This window comes from Chiloscyllium plagiosum, unplaced genomic scaffold (genome assembly GCF_037043375.1).
Source record: "Chiloscyllium plagiosum isolate Xiang-an unplaced genomic scaffold, Cpla_swu_hap1 HiC_scaffold_17, whole genome shotgun sequence".
Taxonomy (NCBI): Eukaryota; Metazoa; Chordata; class Chondrichthyes; order Orectolobiformes; family Hemiscylliidae; genus Chiloscyllium; species Chiloscyllium plagiosum.
In genome coordinates, this window is record NW_028270155.1 from 80,486,233 (window position 1) to 80,503,860 (window position 17,628).

The window sequence follows — 17,628 nt, forward strand, 5'->3', positions numbered from 1 at the left end:
TTGTGACAGAGTATGTAAGATTATGCGAGGCATGGGGCCATGTTGAATGGAAGGCAGCTGTTCCTCTTAGTCCAAGGTTCAATGACAAGGGGCGTAAGTTTTAGGTGAAAGGAAGGAGGATTAGAAATGGATTTGAGGAAAATACTTTCACCCAGAGGGTACTGGAGGTTTGGAATGATCTGCCTGGGAGGGGAGTTGAGGTGGGGAACCTGACAACCTTTAAAATAATTTGGATGAGCCACTTGAAATGTCATAACGCTCAAGGTTGGGGCCTAGTGCGGATAAGTGGGACTGGTGAAGATTGAGGGGGAGGTAGGTCGGTGCAGACTCGATGGGCCGAAGGGCCTCTGCTGTACTGGATGGAGAGATCCCTTTAATGGTTAAAGGGGGAGCCTGAGCCTGCAGTGTCTCCTCCCCCTGTCAGAGGTTGATTTGTTTGTGTGCTGCCGTGCCCTGGTCGGATTTCTGATCCTGTCTCCTGTCGGCTGCAGCCACATCTTCACCTCGGGACGGTGTCTCGCTGCTGATTCCAGGAGAATGAAGCCTTTCCAGTAAACCTTGTAGAAGGGGCTGATGTGAGTGCGCTGCTGTCGACTGGGCAGGGCCGGGCCGGGCCGGGCCGGGCTCATTATCCCCGGAGACAGGGAGGAGACTGTGCTGGCAGGATGACAGTCCAGCCGGGGAGCCGTGACTGACTGACTGACTGACTGACTGACTGAGTGAGTGAGTGAGTGAGAGCTTGCCTGGTGTTCACTCCTTCGCTGTCTGCAGACCCTGTGGAACATGGAGCCACTCCGTCCCCGGCTGCCCTGAATGGGGCTAGCAACACGGTCCTGATCCACGGCCCCGGCAGAATCACAGAACCGCCTACAGCCTGCAGGTGAGTGCTTGAGGAGCAGCTTTGTTTGAGCTGGAGGGAGAGAGCTGACCGACTGAAGCTGCCCGTTTAACCAAAAGATACTGGACACTGCAATTAGACTCAGTGGTGGGATTATACCTGAGCTCCCTCGCATACCCCTACACCATAGACATAGACACAGTGAGACTTTGACCACCGACACAGACTGACTGCACATGCACATAGGGACTGTAACACACACACTGACTGCACCGACACACACAGGGACATGACACACACAAACTGACACACTGACTGCACAGACAGACACACACAGGGACATGACACAAACACACAGACTGACACACACTGACTGCACAGATACACACAGGGACATGACACATACACACAGACTGACACACACTGACTGCACAGATACACACAGGGGCACATTGACATATACACAGGCTGACACACTGCACCGACACACACACGGACACATTGATACATATACACAGACTGACACACACTGACTGCACAGACAACACAGGGACACATTGACACATACACACTGACATACACAGACTGACACACTGCACAGAAACACACAGGGACACATTGACATACACACAGACTGACACACACTGCACAGACACACACAGGAGCACTGACATATACATGTACAGACTGACACATGTTCACTGACTGCACAGGCACACACTAACTGCAGAGAGAGACAGTGATGCATTCACACACCGACCGAGTCCACATATACACACACTCTAACATGCACAAAGTCTGACACACTGACACAGACGGACACATTTACACTCTGATATGCACAAAGATTGACACACAGACATGCACTGACACAGTGAATGCACACACTGACAGACTGACACACAGACTGACACTGATACACCAACTCAAACTGACACATTCCCTCTAACATTCTCAGACTGACACTGACATACACTCTGACACACACAGGCACATATATGCATACTTACATAGATGCTTACACTCAGACACATACAGAGACAGTCATATGCAGAGACTGGCTGGCACATACATACAGATACTGACTGACACACATCCACACTGACAGATACAAATTGACACTCAAATACACTGACTAATGCTGCTGTGTACGCTGACACACATCCGCTCATTCATCTTCACATACATACATGGATGTGCATATGCACACACACTCTCACAAGCACATATACATACCTTTGTATATACACACACGCATCCACCATACATGCATGCTTAGATGCACACACAGAAAATCATATACACACTCTCAGACATATACACACATGCCCATGCACATTCATGCACTCTTGTACACATTCACACAGACACACACAAATGCGCACATAAACACAAACGCAATCGCATACGCTTACATGTGTGTTAACATAGATGCATATAAACACATAGGCACCCATGCATGAGTTCACACATATGTGCACATACACAAAAGCTGGCAAACTGTGCAAGGGAATAAAATGTTACAGGCACACATTCAATGGGAGAAGATTCATGCCATGGATGCTGGACTTTGAAATTAAAAACAGAAAAATGTTGGAGGAATTCAGCAGAACTGGCAGCATCTGTGGAGAGAGAAACAGAGCTAACACTTCAAGAGTTCAGAACAGGCAGATTCATAAGTGTTGGTCTGATTCTGTTTAGGCTGGCAAAATTCAAGTTCAAATCCTAAGCTCTTATCTATTGTATAGTTTAAATTCTCAGTAATGTCTTGGTAACAATCAGAAACGTGTGACAAAAAGCACAGCTGAATCCAGATAGAGGTGGGTACTGCAGATGCTGGAGATTAGAGTCAACATTAGAGTGATGCTGGCTGGAAAAACACAGCAGGCCAGGCAGCATCCGAGGAACAGGAAAATCAATATTTTGGGCAAAAGCCCATCATCAGGAATGAGGCCTCATCGATTTTCCTGCTCCTCGGATGCTGCCTGACCTGCTGCAATTTTCCAGCACCACTCTCTTCACAGCAGTAGGCCATTCAGCTCATAAAACATAATGCACCATTTCATAGAAAATCATAAAGTTCACAATCACAGTGTGGAAACAGGCCGTTTGGCCCATCGAGCCCATATCGATCCTCCAAACAGCATCCCACCTAGACTCATCCCCTAATCTATCCCTGTAACCTTGCATTCCCCGTGGCTAACCCACTTATCGACTGTGGGAAGAAACCAAAGCACCCGCAGGAAACCTGAGCAGACACAGGGAGAATGTGCAAACTCCACGTGGCCAGTCACCCAAGGCTGGAATCAAACCCAGGTCCTTGGTGCTGTGAGGCAGTCGTGCTAACCACTGAGCTACTGTGCCACCTCACGACGATGCTAAATTTTCTATCTCAGTGTTGTATTCCTGCACTCTCCCCATACCCCTTGATAACGTTCACTTTGAGAACTCTGTTTCTTTCTTGAATATATTCGATGACCTGGCCTCCAGTGCCTTCTGTGGGAGAGAACCCCACAGGCTGACCACCCTCTGAGGAAAGAAATGAGGAATTGAGTTCCGGAGCCCTGAGGTCATGTTGCAGTTGTATAAGACTCTGGTGTGGCCGCATCTGGAGTATTGTGTGCAGTTTTGGTCGCCATACTATAGGAAGGATGTGGAGGCACAGGAATGGGTGCAGAGGAGGTTTACCAGGATGTTGCCTGGTATGGTAGGAAGACCGTATGAGGAAAGGCTGAGGCACTTGGGGTTGTTTTCATTGGAGAAAAGAAGGTTTAGGGGTGACTTGATAGAGGCATACAAGATGATTAGGGGTTTAGATAGGGTTGACCATGAGAACCTTTTTCCACGTATGGAGTCAGCTATTACGAGGGGGCATAGCTTTAAATTAAGGGGTGGTAGGTACAGGACAGATGTTAGGGGTAGGTTCTTTACTCAGCGAGTCGTGAGTTCATGGAATGCCCTGCCAGTAGCAGTGGTGGACTCTCCCTCTTTATGGGCATTTAAGCGGGCATTGGATAGGCATATGGAGGATAATGGGCTAGTGTAGGTTAGGTGGGCTTGGATCGGCGCAACATCGAGGACCGAAGGGCCTGTACTGCGCTGTATTTTTCTATGTTCTATCTCAGTCCTAAATGACCTGTGTTGGACCCTGAGACTGTGTCCTCTGATTCTAGATTTTCTAATCAGGAAAAATGTCCCACATCTAGTCTGTCCAGTCCTGTTTGAATTTTATACGTTTCAATGAGATCTCCTCTCTATTTTCTAAACTCCAGTGAATACAGGCCCAGATGAACCAATTCTCCTAGAACACTTGTTATCCCCAGTACCAGCCGAGTGAATGTCGGCTGCACTCCCTCTATGGCAAGTATGGCACTTCCTTTGGTGTGGCAATGAAAACTGCACACAATATTCCTGGTATGGTCTCACCAAGACCCTGTAATTCTGCACAAAGACATTCCTGCTCCTGTACTCAAATTCTTTTGCTGCACCTTCGTGTTTGCTTTCAGTGACTGTTATACAAGGACACCCAGGTTCCTTTTATACATTACATTTTCAGATCTTTCACAATTTAAATAATAGTCTGCAATTCTGTTTTTCCTACTGAAATGGATGCTTCACATTTAGCATAAATCCATAATGACTTTATATAATCTTGTTTGGATTCTTGAAGTGCCCTATTATCCTTTAATTATAAACTTCAGCATTTTCCAACTGCTAATGTCCGACTAACCAGTCTATAATTCCCAGCTTTTCTCTCTGCCTCCTTTTTTAAATTGTGAGGTGACATTTGCCATCCTCCAATCTGATAGGACTGTTTCATAATCTACAGACTTTTGAAAGGTGACAACCAAAGCATGCACTATTGCTAGGGTCACCTCCTTTATACCCTGGGATGTGGATTATCAGGCCCTCAGAATCTATCAGCTTCTGTCCCATTATCAGTCCCATTAATTTCTCCAACACTTTTTCTATTCAATTTCTTTTTCCGCATTGGACCGTTGGTCACACCACATTTCTGGCAGGTTATTTGTGCCTTTTTCCATGAAGACAGAATTAAAGTAATTGTTTAAATGCTCCCCATTTTCTGCTCTCCATTCTCTTCTGTTTTGGACTGTAAAGAACACACATTTGCCTTCACTAATCTTTTTCTTTTTACAATCTTTTTCTTTTCACATAAACTTTTATAGATAGAACATAGAACTGTACAGCACAGAACAGGCCCTTCGGCCCACGATGTTGTGCCGAACATTTGTCCGAGCTTAAGTACCCAACCATGTACCTATCCAATTGCCGCTTAAAGGTCACCAAAGATTCTGACTCTACCACTCCCACAGGCAGTGCATTCCATGCCACCACCACTCTCTGGGTAAAGAACCCACCCCTGACATCTCCCCTATACCTTCCACCCTTCACCTTAAATTTATATCCCCTTGTAACACTCTGTTGTACCTGGGGGAAAAGTTTCTGACTGTCTACTCTATCTATTCCTCTGATCATCTTATAAACCTCTATCAAGTCACCCCTCATCCTTCTCCGTTCCAACGAGAAAAGGCCAAGCACGCTCAACCTATCCTCGTATGACCTATTCTCCATTCCAGGCAACATCCTGGTAAATCTTCTCTGCACCCTCTCCAAAGCTTCCACATCTTTCCTAAAGTGAGGCAACCAGAACTGCACACAGTACTCCAAATGTGGCCTAACCAAAGTCCTGTACAGTTGCAACATCACTTCACGACTCTTGAATTCAATCCCTCTGCTAATGAACGCTAATACACCCTAGGCCTTCTTACAAGCTCTATCCACCTGAGTGGCAACTTTCAAAGATCTATGAACATAGACCCCAAGATCCCTCTGTTCCTCCACCTTACTAAGAACCCTACCGTTAACCCTGTATTCCGCCTTCTTATTTGTCTTTCCAAAATGGACAACCTCACACTTGGCAGGGTTGAACTCCATCTGTCACTCCTCAGCCCAGCTCTGCATCATATCTAAGTCCCTTTGCAGCCGACAACAGCCCTCCTCACTATCCACAACTCCACCAATCTTCGTATCATCTGCAAATTTACTGACCCACCCTTCGACTCCCTCATCCAAGTTATTAATAAAAATTACGAACAGCAGAGGACCCAGAACTGATCCCTGCGGAACTCCACTTGTAACTGGGCTCCAGGCTGAATATTTACCATCTACCACCACTCTCTGACTTCGACCAGTTAGCCAGTTTTCTATCCAATTGGCCAAATTTCTCTCTATCCCATGCCTCCTGACTTTCCGCATAAGCCTACCATGGGGAACCTTATCAAATGCCTTACTAAAATCCATGTATACTACATCCACTGCTCTACCCTCATCCACATGCTTGGTCACCTCCTCAAAGAATTCAATAAGACTTGTAAGGCAAGACCTACCCTTCACAAATCCGTGCTGGCTGTCCCTAATCAAGCAGTGCCTTTCCAGATACTCATAAATCCTATCCCTCAGTACCCTTTCCATTACTTTACCTACCACCGAAGTAAGACTAACTGGCCTGTAATTACCGGGGTTATCTCTATTCCCATTTTTGAACAGGGGCACAACATTCGCCACTCTCCAGTCCCCTGGTACCACCCCCGTTGACAGTGAAGATGAAAAGATCATTGCCAACAGTACTGCAATTTCCTCTCTTGCTTCCCACATAATCCTCGGATATATCCCATCAGGCCCGGGGGACTTGTCTATCCTCAAGTTGTTCAAAATGTCCAACACATCTTCCTTCCTAACAAGTATATCCTCTAGCTTACCAGTCCGTTTCACACTCTCCTCTTCAACAATACGGTCCCACTCATTCGTAAATACTGAAGAAAAGTACTCATTCAAGACCTCTCCTATCTCTTCCGACTCAATACACAGTCTCCCACTACTGTCCTTGATTGGACCTAACCCCGTTCTCGTCATTCTCATGTTTCTCACATACGCATAAAATGCCTTTGGGTTATCCTTGATCCTATCCGCCAAAGATTTTTCATGCCCTCTCTTAGCTCTCCTAATCCCTTTCTTCAGGTCCCTTCTGGCTATCCTGTATCCCTCCACTGCTCTGTCGCTTTTATAGTTCGCTTTTATTTTCCTTGCAAATTTACTCTCATGCTATGTTTTCCTCCTTTAAGTCTCTGTACTCCTTTGTTGAATTCTAAATTGCTCCCAGTCTCCAGGTTTGCTTTTTTTTCTGCAACTTTACATGACTTCTCTCTGGAGGTATGATGGCATTGTTACTGAAAGATGAAATCAGTGGCATTGTGAGAAAGGATGCAATCCTTAAGTTATTTTGTCAGCCATGGTTGAACCACTTTCCTATTGTATTTTTTTTTCACGAGAAATGAATGTGTAATTGTTGGAATTATTGCATTCTTTAAATATTACTCAATGTCTGTCCATCATCAGTCTTTTAATCAGGTCACCCAATCTGTCATAACCTCTCATATTTTTGGAGTTTCCTTTGTTTAGATTTGGGACCCCAGTTTCAAATTTGCCAAACTTTCAAATCAGTTTGCCAGCCAACTGAGTTAACTAATCCCTGTAAATATATATTAAAGGCACCCTTGATCATTGCAGCATGCTTTTTACATGCATCCCTAATTTCCTGTCCTTTGCAGTACTACTGTATGGAGGTCAATAAACAACCCCACATAATGTTTTTGACCACTTATTCTTAGCTCCACCCAACTGTTTCTACTGCCAGATTTTCTGAGCTAGTATCCTTTCTCACAATGCCATGGATTTCATCTTTCAGTAACAATGCCATCACACCTCCTTTTCCTTTTTGCCTGTCCTTCCTAAGGATTGAAAACACTTGGATATTCAGGTCTCAGCCTTGGTCACCTTGTAGTCATGTCTGCATAATCACAATCATATTGTACCCATATGTGCTGTTCATATATCTGTTTTATTGCAAATGTCCCATGCATCCAGAAGTAGCACCCTTTACTTTTCTAGTTTTTTTTTTCATATTTTTACACATTTTAGACCATTATATATAAGGAGTGAATTAGGCCATTCGGCACATCAAATCTTCTCGCCATTCTATCATGGCTGATATATATCTCAACTCCATTTGTCTGCCTTCTCCCTATTATCCTTGATCCTCTCACTAATCCAGAACCTAACTATCTCTGTTTTAAAAACTCTCAACGACTTGGCCTCCATAGCCTTTAGTGACAATGAGTTCCACAGATTCCCTACCCCCTGACGGAAGAAATTGCTCCTCATCTCAGTTCTAAAGGGTCATCCCTTCATTCTGAGGCTGTGCCGTCAGGTCCTAGTTTCTCCTATTAGGGAAAACATCTTCTCCATATCCACTCTTTCTAGTCCTCTTGTGTTCTAAGTTTCAAAAGGATTCCCCCCCGCCCCCCACCAATCCTTCTAAACTTCATTGAGTACAGATCCAGGACCCTCAACCAGTCTTCGCATAACAAGCCCATCATTCATGAAAATGTCCTCTGGACCCCCTACAAACACATCCTTCTTTAGATACGGCATGCCAAACTGCTCACAATATTCCAAATGCGTTCTGGTCAGAACCTTGTACATCTCTTGAATTCTGGCCCGTTTAAAATGAATGCTAATTTGCCTTCCAAACTGCCAACTGAACCTGCTTGTTAACCTTAAAACCCTGAACTAATACTCCCAAGTACCTTTACGCTTCAGATTTCCAGATTTCTCATTTAGAAAATAGTTTACGTCTCTATTCATCCTACCAAAATGCATAACCTCACACTTGCCCACATTATGGGGCAGCACAGTGGCTCAGTGGTTAGCACTGCAGCCTCATAGCACCAGGGTCCCAGGTTCGATTCCAGCCTTGGGCAACTGTCTGTGTGGAGTTTGCACGTTCTCCCCGTGTCTGTGTAGGTTTCCTCTGGGTGCTCCGGTTTCCTCCCATGGTCCAAAGACGTGCAGGTCAGGTGAATTGGCCATAGTGTTAGGTGCATTAGTCAGAGGCAAATGAGTTTAGGTGGGTTACTCTTCGGAGGGTCGGTGTGGACTTGTTGGGCCGAAGGGCCTGTTTCCACACTGTAGGGAATCTAATCTAATCTATATTCCACCTGCCACTTCTTTGTCCACTCTCCTAACCTGTCCAAGTCCTTTTGCAGCCTCCATTATTCCTGGCCCTCCACCTATCTTGGTGCCATATTCAAACTTAACAACAATGCCTCAGTTCATTCTTCCAGATCATTAATGTATAATGTGAATAGTTATGGTCTCTGAGGAACTCCAATAGTCACCAATTGCCATTCTGAAAAAGACTCCCTTTATCCCCACTCTCTGCCTTCTGCCAGTCAGCCAATCCTCTATCTGTGCCAGTACCTTGTCCCTAACAGCATGTACTCTATTCTTATCCAGCAGCCTCCTGTACGGCACCTTGTCAAAACCCATTTGGAAATCCAAATAGATCACATCCACTGGTTCTCCTTTGTCTAAGCTGCTGGTCGCCTCCTCAAAGAATTCTAACAGATTTGTCAGGCATGATCTCCCCTTGACGAAGCCATGCTGACTCAGTCCTATTTTACTCATGCACTTCCAAGTACTCTGCAAACTCATCCTTATTAATGGACTCTAAAATCTTACCAATGACCGAGGTCAGGCTAACCAGGCTAAGGCTTCCTGTCTTCTGCCTCCTCACTTCTTAAACAGAGGTGTTAAATTCACCATTTTCTAGTTCTCTGGGATCCTCCCTAATTCCAGTGATCCTTGAAAGATCACCACAAATGCCTTTACAATCTCCTGAACTATCTCTTTCAGAACCTGGCATGTAGTTCATTCAGTCTTGGTGATGTATTCAACTTCACACCTTTCAGCTTCCCCATCACCTTCTCCTTAGTGATGGCCACTATACTCACCTCTGCCCTGACTCTCCTGAAGTTCGGGTATGCTGTTGCTGTCTTCCAGTCTGAAAACTGATGCAAAGTACCTATATAGTTCCTCCTGTGTTCCAGTTTGCTGCTTCCCCAGACTCATTTTCCAGGGGTCCAATGTCCACTCTTGTCTATCTCTTTGGTATCTAAAAATACATTTGCAATCTTCTTTTATATTACTAGCTAACGTATTCTCATATTTCATAATCTTCTCCCTTATTGCTTTTTGTGTTAACCATTGCTTTTTTTTAAGGCCTCATGCTTGTCACTATTCTTTACCACATTGGATGCCTTTTCTTTTGCTTTCATGCAGTCCCTGACTTCCTGTGTCATCCGTGGTTGCCCCATCCTCCCCTTGTTTGGCTCTTCCTCCTCAGGATGAATTTCTATTGCACTTCCCGAATCACCTTCAGAAACTCCTGCCGTTGTTGCTCCACTATCCTCCCTGATAGGCTCTCCCTCGAAGTCAACTCTGGCCAGCTCCTCCCTCATGTCTTTCTACTTGCATTACTCAATTGTAATACCGACTAGGAGAAAGTGAGGACTGAAGATGTTGGAGATCAGAATCGAAAGTTGTGACGCTGGAAAAGTATAGTAGATCAGACAGTATCTGAGGAGTAGGACAATCGACTTTTCATACATTCCTGATGAAGGACTTATGCCTCAAACATCGATTCTCCTGCTCCTCGGATACTGCCTGATGTGCTGTGCTTTTCCGGGGCCACACTTTTCAACTCAGTTGTAATACCGTTAATTCTGCTTTCGCCTTCTCCCTCTCAAACTGCACAGTGAATTCTATCACATTATGGTCACTGATCCCAAGGGCTTTCTTTACCCAAGCTCCCTAATCAGATCTGCCTCATTACACATCACCAAATGCAGAATTCCCCAGATATTCCATAAATTCCTTTTCTTGAGATCTACTAATAAACTTTATATTTCCAGTCCACCTGCATATTGACGTCCCCCATGATTTTGTAATAGTGTATTTCTTTTCTATCACCTGATTTATTTTCTCTCCCACATCCAAATTACTGCTAGGAGGCCTGTACACCACTCCCAACACAGTTGTTTTTCCTTCGCAGTTCCTTAATTCTACCCACACAGAATCTCTGCCTTCTGACTCTGCATAACTTGCTATCAATTTAATGTAATTTCTTACTAACAAGGCAACCCTGCACCCCGTCCATCTGCCTGTCATCTCGATTAGACATAATTCTTGGATATTTAGTTCCCACCCCTAATTCCCTGCAGACATGTCTCTGTGATACCTTCAACATCATACCTGCTAATTTAGTTCAGCATTACAAGTTCATTTACCTTGTTTCTTGTACTGCGGGTATTTAAGTATAGCACCTTCAGTCCTGCGTTGACTGCTCCCCTTCCCCTGGTTGTCCCATTATCTGCTGTCCATTCCATCAGTGCAGCTCTCTTTGTTTCCCCAGTACTGGTGCCAATGTCCCTTGAATTCAAACCCATTTCTCCCACACCAGTCTTTGAGCTATGCGTTTGCCTCTTCAATTTTGTTGACCCTGTGCCAATTTGCTCGTGGCTTGGGCAGTAATCAGGAGATTATTACCTTTTTGGTTCTCCTTTTTAATTTAGCCCCTAGCTGCTCAGATTCCCTCAGCAGAATGTCTTTCCTCTTTCTACCTGTATCATTGATGGACCAGTGCAAGTGGATCTTTCGCCTCCATGTCCAAGATCCTCTGCAGCCCAGACGAGATATTCTGAAGCCAGGCACCAGGCATAGCCTTCAGGACTCTTGGTCCTGGCGACAGAGGACAGTGTCTATTCCCCTCATTATGCTTTCCCTGATTACAACTACATTTCTCTTTTTTTTCTCTCCTCTTGAAAGTTTTCCTGCACCATGTTCACCCTCTCTCTCCACTGAGGGATGTACTATGACACTAGTTGTTGCTTCCCCTATTTCTCCTGATTTTCTACTTTTGCTTTTTACTCTTTCTACCTTTCATTATCCATCTTTGTTTCCCTCGTTCCTGTATCCCTGCTCAGACTCCCATTCCCCCACTAGACTAAATCTGAAGTGAATGTGAAGATAATGGTCCCTGTCTTACTGAGTTGTGATATGGCCATCTTATTCAAAATCCGTCCCAGTATTTGAGGGATTGAAATTCCTCCCTCCTCCACCACTCCTCAAGGCGAGCATTCGACTGACCTATCCCATTGCTGCTCTCACTAACATGTGGGACTGGAGTAATCCTGAGATTACTGCCTTTTGAGGTCGGGCTTTTTAAATATTTCCTATCTTGCAATATTGTGAATTAAAACAATTAAAGGATGTTCATCTGATGAACTAGCTTGTAATAGAGGTCTACTTGGGTGACAGTATCTTTTGTTTTATGTCTGCTTTGAACTATCAAATATTAACTTTTCTCAATGAGTCAGTTGTGTTGAGAAGGCTCCTGAACATCTGGCTTAATGCCCAAAACACATCATGGGCCGCAACAATATAGAGAATGCAGGCAATATTAGCAGTGAAGGAAGTATGCTACAGTGGGAAAACATTGCTTACAATCTATTACAAATCAATTTAATTGGGGGCGGATGGGACTAGGAAAGTGAACAAGGTGGAAGATCTGTGATAGGTGGAGGCAGGAGAAATTAAATGGCCAGAAATTTCATAGTGCAAGAAGGGCTTATGCCCGAAACGTCGATTCTCCTGCTCCTTGGATGCTGCCTGACCTGCTGCGCTTTTCCAGCAACACATTTCCAGCTCTGATCTCCAGCATCTGCAGACCTCACTTTCTCCTCAAACATCTCTCCTCAGCTCAGTCATAAATGGCCTACCCCATATCCTTAGATTGTGACCCCTGGTTCTGGATTCCTTGACCATTGGGAATATCCTTCCTGTGTTTACCTGTGTCATCCTGTTAGAATTTTATAGATCTCTCTGAGATTCTCCTCATTCCTCGAAATCTAAGTGAATATAATCCTAACCTTTTCAGTCCCTCCTCAAACATCAGTCCTGCCACCCCAGGAATCAATCCAGTAAACCTTTGTTGCATTTCCTCCAAAGCCAAAATATCTTCCCCGGATAAAGAGATACTCCAGGTACAATCTCACCAAGGCCCGCACAAATCCAGTAAGACATCCTTACTCCTGTACTTGAATCCTCCCAATCCAACTAGTTATCTTGCCCTGCCTTCACCATATAACCCTGCACATTCTTTCTTTTAAGATGCTCATCCAATTCCTTCTTGGAAATCTTGATTGAAACTCTCTCCCTTACGCTCTAAGGCCACATACACCAAACTCCAACCACTTGCTGTATTTAAAAAAGTTTCTCCTGGTGAGTTCCTTGCTTTTTTCACAAATGCCTTTAAGTTCAAGTCCTCTAGTTCTTGATCCTTTCATCCGTGGGGACAGTTTCTCTTGATCTATATTATCTACCATGTTAATTATGTTGTTAAGGCACATAGATCGAAGGCGTTATTAAATTAAGTACTTAGAGCAATTATCTAGAGAGAGAGACTCAACCACGGCCAGTGGGTGAGTTGGAACCAGGGTGCGTCATCATCCCACAAAGCTTCACCAGCTGACTTAGGGTAGCAGAGAATGACAACCTGAAGGTGTATATTGGATACTAAGACCCTTAACCCAAATGCAAAATGTCAGGATCTGATTTCTCACTAATGTTCTCTGATGTCCAATGATCGTTGAATAAATTAAGTGGATCTGTGGATAGGAGTTACGCCCCCCCCCCCCCCCCTCCCCAAGAAAAATCAAGTTATAGATTTGGTACTGTCCCTTCTGACAAAAAGCAGATGCAAAATATGGACACTGAGGAAAATTTGGAACTTCTGCCAAGCTTTATAGATGGAATTTACCAGAAAGATGATTTATTAGATCCATGCCAGACATGGTCAGATTTTGAAAGACATACCTTAGAGAAATATAGAACATAGAACATAGAACATAGAAGAATACAGCGCAGTACAGGCCCTTTGGCCCTCGATGTTGCGCCGATCCAAGCCCACCTAACCTATACTAACCCACTATCCTCCATATACCTATCCAATGCCCGCTTAAATGCCCATAAAGAGGGAGAGTCCACGACTGCTACTGGCAGGGCATTCCATGAACTCACGACTCGCTGAGTGAAGAACCGACCCCTAACTTCAGTCCTATATCTACCCCCCCTTAATTTAAAGCTATGCCCCCTTGTAATACCCGACTCCATACACGGGAAAAGGTTCACACTGTCAACCCTATCTAACCCCCTAATCATCTTGTACACCTCAATCAAGTCACCCCTAAACCTTCTTTTCTCTAATGAAAACAGCCCCAAGTGTCTCAGTCTTTCCTCATACGATCTTTCTACCATACCAGGCAACATCCTGGTAAACCTCCTCTGCACCCGTTCCAGTGCCTCCACATCCTTCCTATAGTATGGCGACCAAAACTGCACACAATATTCCAGATGCGGCCGCACCAGAGTCTTATACAACTGCATCATGACCTCAGGACTCCGGAACTCAATTCCTCTACCAATAAAAGCCAGTACGCCATATGCCTTCCTCACCGCACTATTTACCTGGGTGGCAACTTTCAGAGATCTGTGTACATGGACACCAAGATCCCTCTGCTCATCCACACTACCAAGTATCCGACCATTAGCCCAGTAACCCATCTTTTTGTTATTCTTCCCAAAGTGAATCACCTCACACTTAGCTACATTGAATTCCATTTGCCACCTTTCTGCCCAGCTCTGCAGCTTCTCTATATCCTGCTGTAACCTGCCACATCCTTCCTCACTGTCAACAACTCCTCCGACTTTCGTATCATCCGCAAACTTGCTCACCCAACCTTCTAACCCCTCTTCCAGGTCATTTATAAAAATGACAAACAGCAATGGTCCCAAAACAGATCCTTGCGGAACACCGCTAGTGACGGCACTCCATGAAGAAACTTTGCCATCAACTACTACCCTCTGTCTTCTTCCATCCAGCCAATTCCTAATCCAAACCTCCAGCTCACCCTCAATGCCATATCTCCGTATTTTCTGCAGTAGCCTACCATGGGGAACCTTATCAAACGCCTTACTAAAATCCATATATACCACATCTACTGCTTTCCCCTCATCAACCTCCTTCGTCACCTTTTCAAAGAATTCAATAAGGTTTGTGAGGCACGACCTGCCCTTCACAAATCCATGCTGACTATCCTTGATCACATTATTCCTATCCAGATGTGCATAAATCCTATCCCTTACAATTCTCTCTAAGACTTTGCCCACAACAGAAGTGAGACTCACCGGCCTATAGTTACTAGGGTTATCCCTACTCCCCTTTTTGAACAAGGGAACCACATTTGCTATCCTCCAGTCTTCTGGCACTACTCCTGTAGACAAAGAGGACATAAAAATCAAGGCCAATGGCTCTGCAATCTCCTCCCTTGCTTCCCAGAGAATCCTAGGATAAATGCCATCAGGCCCAGGGGACTTATCTATTTTCACCTTTTCCAGGATTTCCAAAACCTCTTCTCTACATACCTCAAAGCCATCCATTCTACTTATTTGTGTCTCAGTATTCACATCGACGACAATGCCCTGTTCCTGAGTAAATACTGAAGAAAAGTATTCATTCAGTGTCTCCCCAATCTCTTCCGCCTCCACACGCAACTTCCCACTACTATCCTTGACTGGACCTATTCCTACCCTAGTCATTCTTTTATTCCTAACATACCTATAGAAAGCCTTAGGGTTTTCCCTAATCCTACCGACTAAGGACCTTTCATGTCCCCTCCTTGCTGCTCTTAGCTCTCTCTTGGAAGTTAACATTAATTAAGGAAGATAAAGTGGTGAAGGAGACCGATGGGACACTTGCATAGAGTTGAAGAACAGGGAATTGTATAAACACTTGATTTGGCCACACTGTATGCAGTCCTAGAATCCACATGAGAGGAGGGATGGGAGAGCGCTGAACAGGGTGCAGAGGAGATTTACCAGAATGTTGCCTGGAGAGTTTCAGTTATGAAAGAATATTGGACAGACTGGAGTTGTTTTCTTTAATGCAGAAAAGATTGAAATGGGACATGATTGAGATGTATGAAATTATGAGGAAGCAGAAACCCTTTATAATATTTAAGAAGTATTTAGATGTATGTTTGCAATGTAAAGATGTACAAGGCGATGCTGCAAGTGGGATTAGAATAGTTAGGTGGTTGTTTTTGACTAACACAGACTCAATGAGCCAAAGGGCTTTTTTTCTGTGCTATTGACCTTTGACTCTTTAACTGTGTACAAAGTTGTAGAAATTCAAACTGAAGATTTGTGATGCAGTATTCCCTTTTTAAATTACTGGGTTGTGCTAAATTACAACACATTGACAGGCTCCTGGTTTCAATGGATTTGGCGTGTCAGAATTGGATTCTCTGGATCAGATGTTGGATGGTTAAAAAATAAAGTCCTCAGAAAGCCACTAGTTCAATTATTGCCACTGCACGAACACGACCTTTGTGGCTTTTCAGAGGCAAGAAAAGAATGAGACACAAAAGGAGAGAGACTGAAGGTAATTCTGGGCAGTTGATAAACAGTTAAATGAACCCCAGGAATTCCCATGGAATGGTCAACAGGCAGTCAGATGTGAATCTGAATATCATTCCATTGTAAAAAGCGAAGCAGCACAGCCTTCCACGGAGCTTCGTGACATAGAAAGCTCGGGAAGTGAAAATGATGATATTGACAGTACAGTCTTGAATATAAGAAGCTCCAAACTGATATTGAGTGTACTCGCCACAGAGTGGTTTAGTAGAGCCCTATTGGGCAGTGGTTGCATATCAACCAACAGTGATGGGATTGAGTTGATTGAAATGGTATTTTGATTCATTCAGTCGCAATTGCAATAATTTCAAAGTATATGAAAGTTCCACTTGACGATGATGACAAAATGAGGTTACTGAACAGATTGGTTATTCCATGCAGAATGGATGGAGTTGCTCACTATATTATCAGTGCTGGCTCATGAGACACTGCTGCTCTCCTGTGTCATCAGGGGTAGTCAATCAAGCAGAATCAACGACAGGCTAAAGGTGTCTTCAGATGACTGACGAGCCCAATTTTGGATTCACAGGTTTTCTGCATTGGGAATGTAACATTGTGTGGGGAGATGGAAATTGAGCACTAGATTAGCTTCTTTCCTCTTCCTCTGCCGCTACTGTTTCAGCTCACACTGAGTGCCTTGTTCCTCCTGGATCTGGAAGTATCATGATGAGTTCTCAGTGGTGTCAGTGACCCCATTTTTGCGAGCCACCTTGAGTGTATCCCCATATTCCTTTTCTGTTGGGAATTGGCCACTGGTGAGCTTGGAGAAGGGAGCCCACAATGGCAGATGGTGGATTTTAAGTTCAGTGGAAGTCTGGAGTTGAGTCAGATGATGATGATGAAACTGTTGCTGATTGTTGGAAAACTCCATCTGGTTCACTCATCTTATCCCTGGGGTGGGGGAGTCCAGAACTAGAGGGCATAGGTTTAAGGTGAGAGGGGAAAGATATAAAATAGATCTAAGGGCAACATTCTCATTCAGAGGGTGGTGCGTGTATGGAATGTGCTGCCAGAGGAAGTGGTGGAGGCTGGTACAAATGTTGTCATTTAAAAGGCACCTGGATGGGTATATAAATAGGAAAGGTTTAGAGGGATATAGGCCAAGTGCTGACAAATGGGACTAGATTAGGTTGGGATGTCTGGTCGGGATGGACATGTTGGACCGAAGGGTCTGTTTCCATGCTGTACATCTCTGTCTCTGTGACTCTATGTCCTTTAGAGAAGGAAATCTGCCATCCTTACCTGGACTGGCCCTACATGTGATTCCAGCTGAAAATGTGTTGCTGGAAAAGCACAGCAGGTCAAGCAGCATCCAAGGAGCAGGAGAATCGACGTTT

General features: G+C 44.5%; 1 protein-coding gene across 4 annotated transcripts in view; it reads left to right on the plus strand.

Annotated features, from left to right (window-relative positions):
- The first annotated feature begins 437 nt into the window (after positions 1 to 437).
- Positions 438 to 17,628, plus strand: part of LOC122558625 (docking protein 4) — a 101,015-nt gene continuing 83,824 nt past the window's right edge. For 2 of the 4 annotated variants that reach the window (XM_043707417.2, XM_043707418.2), the window contains exon 1: positions 438 to 880. The gene's annotated coding sequence lies outside the window, so the exon portion shown is untranslated. The remainder of the gene's footprint in view (positions 881 to 17,628) is intronic. The other 2 variants (XM_043707415.2, XM_043707414.2) reach the window with 1 other exon arrangement.